Here is a 5,340-nt window from a genome sequence, read left to right as displayed (position 1 = left end):
CTTCATGCTAGGCCACCAGTACGTAGTTGTAAGATCGTGGTACATTTTATCCGAACCTGGATGTACCGAGTAGCGAGACTTGTGATCTTCATCCATTACCAGCTCGCGTAAGTTGCCATATAGTGGGACCCAAATACGCCCCGTTACGTAGTAGGCGCCGTCTTCCTTCTGTTCCAATTGTTGCCTTGAGCCACGCAAGGCTTCAACCCTTACGTTTTCTGGTTTCAATGCTTCTACCTGAGCATCTCGTATCTGTGTAGGAAGACTAGACTGAATAGTGAGCTGCAGGGCTCGTACACGCCTAGGTAGAGTGTCTTTTCGACTGAGAGCGTCAGCCACAACATTGGCTTTGCCTGGATGGTATTTGTTAGCGCATTCGTAATCATTCAGCAGCTCGACCCATCGTCGTTGTCGCATGTTCAATTCCTTCTGCTTGAAGATATGCTCGAGACTCCTGTGATCGGTGTAAATAGTGCACTTGGTACCGTACAGGTAGTGTCGCCATATCTTGAACGCGAAAACAACAGCTCCCAGCTCTAAATCGTGCGTCGTGTAATTTCGTTCATGAAGTTTAAGTTGCCGCGAAGCGTAGGCAATGACTTTATCCCTTTGCATCAATACACAACCAAGACCCTGAATCGACGCGTCACAATAGACCACAAAAATCATCCGTGCCCTCTGGCAATGAGAGAATAGGTGCGCTGCATAGTCTATCCTTTAGGTACTGAAAGGCTGTTTCTTGTGTATTACCCCAACGATAGGTAACACCTTTCTGCGTTAGTAAGGTAAGCGGCTGTGCGATCTTGGAGAAGTCTTTAATGAACCGTCTGTAATAACCCGCCAAACCCAAGAATTGGCGTTTTCTGTTGGTGTACGCGGTGCAGGCCAGTTTCTGATCGAATCTAACTTGGATGGATCTACATGAATTCCCTCCTTGTTTACCAGATGGCCCAAAAAGTGAACTTCACAAAGCCAGAAGTCGCATTTTGAAAACTTGGCGTACAGTTGTTCCTTTCGAAGAAGTTCCAAGATAAGACGTAAGTGCTGCTCGTGTTCCTCCTGACTCTTGGAGTAGATCAGAATGTTGTCGATAAAGACAATTACAAACTTGTCTAGATAGGGTTTGCACACCCTGTTTATAAGATCCATGAAAACTGCAGGCGCGTTCGTTAGCCCGAATGGCATGACTAAAAACTCGTAGTGGCCGTAGCGAGTTCTGAATGCTGTCTTGGAGACGTCCTCATCCCGGACTCTCAGCTGATGATATCCTGACCTCAGATCAATCTTGGAGTAGTAGCTCGACCCTTGCAACTGGTCGAATAAGTCGTCAATACGTGGAAGAGGATAGCGGTTCTTCACAGTGACCTTGTTCAGTTCGTGGTAATCAATGCACATTCTGAATGTACCATCTTTCTTCTTCACAAATAGTACTGGAGCTCCCCAAGGCGAAGAGCTAGGATGAATAAAGCCCTTATCCAAGAGCTCTTGCAGTTGCTTTGACAGTTCTTCCAGTTCAGTTGGAGCTAATCGGTACGGTGCGCGAGCTATAGGTGCTGCTCCTGGAGCTAGTTCAATCTGGAATTCGACCTGGCGATGAGGCGGTAGACCAGGTAAATCTTCAGGAAACACTTGAGGAAAATCACGTACAACTGGGATATCCTCTATTCTTTTCTCTTTCGTTGATGCATCAGTAACAAGTGCCAAAATGGTAGTGTGACCCTTTCGCAAACATTTCTGAGCCTTCAGGAAGGAGATGATGCCAACCACAGCACCACTCTTGTCGCCTTGAACTTCGAGAGGTTCTTGACCAGAACGGGGAATACGAATGATCTTTTCTTTACATAGGATCTCTGCTTGCTGCTTGGATAACCAATCCATACCAACGACGATGTCAAAACTACCCAGAACTATAGGAATGAGGTCGATGGAGAAAGTCTGACCAGCGAGGATAAGATTACAACCTTGAACTATGTGTGTGGCCTCTAGACTTTTACCATTAGCTAACTCTACGACATGTTTGGTGTTTAGGGGAGTTGGAGCACGTTTTAACATTTGGCTAACTTTCAAAGACACATAACTTGTATCCGCACCCGAATCAAACAATACAGTAACATAAAAGTCGTCAAGAAGAAACTTACCCATGACTACGTTGGGATCATTCCTGGCATCACCCTGCCCCAGCACAAAAGCACGACCCCTAGCGCAGTTGTTCCCATCATTGTTGTTTCCCCCATTATTGTTGTTCCCATTGCCCCTGGTTGTTGTTGTTGTTGTTCTGGTTTTGGTTCAACTGAGGGCAGTGTCTTTTGAAGTGACCTTCAGCGCCACAATTAAAACATCCCTTGTTGCCCTGTTGCCGATTCTGCGGTGTTTGCTGCTGTTGCTGATTCTGGTTCGCAGGCCGCGGGCTCCTACAATCCTTGGCCTCATGACCCATCTTGAGGCACCTTTGACAGCGACCCTTGTTACACAGGCCACTGTGGTGTCTGTTGCAGTTGTTACACCTTGGAAGGTTCCCTCGATATCCACCTTGCCTGTGACTGCCTGAAGATTGCTGACTAGGGCTCTGATAGTTGTCAGTCTTTCGCTACTGAACTTGGGACTGAACTGAAGCTGAACCTCTGCTGGAATCCCCATCCCATTTTCTCTTGTTGTCACTGGGAGTAGCAAGAGTAGTTGAAGTGGTAGCGGTAGCAGTAGCGCTGATATGTTTAGGCAGCTTGTCTTGTTCCACTGCCTGATCTGTGAGGCGATGAGCAAGGCGTTGAATAGCCTGGATATGTCAAGATTAGCCGATGTCACATGGCTCTGAATTTCTGGTGCCAACCCTTTGGGATACAACTCAATACGTCCAATAGGAGGGTCCACCATAGTTGGACACAGTATGGCCAGCTCATTTGACCTTTTAGTATAAGCTTCGATTTCTGACCCAGTTATCTTCAAATGAAAGAACTCCACTTCTAACTTGTGGATGTCGTTGCGTGTGCAGTATTCCCGCTTAATCAGCTCTTTGAAATCATTCCAGGGAGTGGCGTTAGCAGCTGCCAATCCCAAAAGTTGGACTTGCGCATTCCACCAAGTTAGCGCAATCCCTTCTAAAGTACCAGTGGCGTATTTCACCCTGCGAGCCTCAGGGCATTCACACATCTCAAATACCGACTCGAGCTTTTCGAACCAATGGAGGAGTCCAACTGCTCCCTCCGTGCCACTGAACGTGCTTGGACGACAGTCCATGAAATTCTTGAAAGTGCAAACAGGTTGCTGAGCGGTTCGACCTAATGTGTAAGAACAGGACAAAGTTAAACACAAGAGTTGGTTTAGGAATGTAGGATCTAAAGATCCTAGTATGAGTTACGACTGCAGGGTATACCTCCTGCGTGTGTAGCTGTAAGTGCCGCAGCAACTTGTTCGTTGATAAGAGCCGTCAACTGGGCTTGAGTCAAGTTAATACGTCCGGCCATTGATCTTCACATCAAAGGCAACATAAGTGAGAAAAGTTCGCGAATAGTGCGATGACAGAAGAGTGTAAGCACACAAGTGTTCTCAAGCAATAACAAATAGTGAGCAATGTAATCTAAGCATACCACGAGCAAGTTCTACGTAATTCTAACAAGTAGGCAATAAACATAAACCTTATTACCTAGGATGTTGAGTCTTGCACGTGGAGCGAGGCGTCGTTGTGGATCGTTGAGCACTGTACTGGTTATAGTCTGGTTTTAATAAAAACGTTTTTCCCTTATTAAAACCAATTTCTCTATAACCAATGGCTCTGATACCAATCTGTCACACCCCCGAAATCCACCTGCGGAGTATCACCGCTTGGGAGCGTGACTGACCAGGATCAAGCCACCAATCATATAGAACAATGTAAACAGTAAAAGTAAATGTATTTAAGCCCAAACCAATCCATATGAAAGGTGTTCCAAAACATATGTATAATAACAAAGTTTAGCGGAAGCAATTGAGTAAAAGCCCAATGTAAATAAAGTATGTAAAGTCATATTGTTTAATCAAAGCATCACGATCCTTGTCCACAATGACCGCGCCTCCCTGTGCAAGCTCCATGCATACCTAACGACCTGCAAGGCATGTAACAGAGAGTCAACAACTAGTTGAGCGAGTTCACAGTAAGTAAGTGCGTAATAGTAAGTTCGTTTGTAACGTGTGGCTCTACTGGGCCGATAGTATGTTCTATTGGTGGGGGCTTCCCATGTTGCATATACACTAGACTATTTGTAACCATAAGTGTTCTTCTTACCGAGAACAGTAGTACGTACAAAGTTTACACAGGTTTTACGTAAGTGTCCTTCACAACCGAGGACAGGGGTACGCGGGGGTTTACGTAGGTTTTACGTAAGTGCCTGACACAACCGAGGCAGTAGTGAGTATAAGTTCACGTAGGTTTTACGTGAGTGTCCTTCGCAACCTGAGGACAGTGATGAGTACAAATATACGTAGGTTTTACGTATGTGTCCTGCACATCCGAGGACGATGGTAGATAGTCTAGTAACAGTGTAAGTATAGGTATCTATTCAATCTCATTCCTTCAATCCCATTCCCAAACCTCGGGAATCCCATGCCTTGGTAAGAGTGTGAACTCACCTTGGTTTGCTCGGTAGGTTATTGCTTCTAGGGTTAATTAATGGTTAAGTCTGTTACACACAACCTAGGTACATTGCACATAATTTGATGTAAGTGTTTATATTCAATTAGGGTTTACAACCCTTAATGTCCAAACAACGGTGATTCCATGTGATAATCGTGTACAGAATAGCGTGACATAGATTGTTCATACAAACCGTGTCATACAGTCAGATACAGTAGCATACAATAGCAAGTAGCAGGTTGTAATGTACCGAAACATATAGAAACATTCAGTAGGCTCTAACATTGGTGTGTACAAGTAAACTTGGTTCATACATTACTCTGTAAAGTTTTGATTAGATATAACATATGTAATTCGGACCACCATCTCATACAAGGCATCAAGGCATGAAAATTCGGACCATACATAGCAACATCATACAAGTTCGGACCTTATGTGCCACTAGAAAAGTCGGACCATGTCCCCTAGACATGAAACTCGGACCAAGGGGTTTCCCTTTATAAAATTTCGGACCCCCTTGTATCACAACCAAAAGTTCGGACCCCATGTGTATTCAAAAGGTCGGACAAGGCTTTAAGCCTTAAAACTCGGACCATTATCCCCCCTTTAAAACTCGGACCCCCTCCCTTATACAAAAGTCGGACCCTTTTGACACTTACAAAAATCGGACAAGGCTCCCTTTGTCAAAAATTCGGACAACACAACTTAAACAAAAGTCGGACATATGTGCATGA

Source organism: Helianthus annuus, chromosome 1, assembly GCF_002127325.2.
Source record: "Helianthus annuus cultivar XRQ/B chromosome 1, HanXRQr2.0-SUNRISE, whole genome shotgun sequence".
NCBI lineage: Eukaryota > Viridiplantae > Streptophyta > Magnoliopsida > Asterales > Asteraceae > Helianthus > Helianthus annuus.
This window is presented reverse-complemented; position numbering follows the sequence as displayed.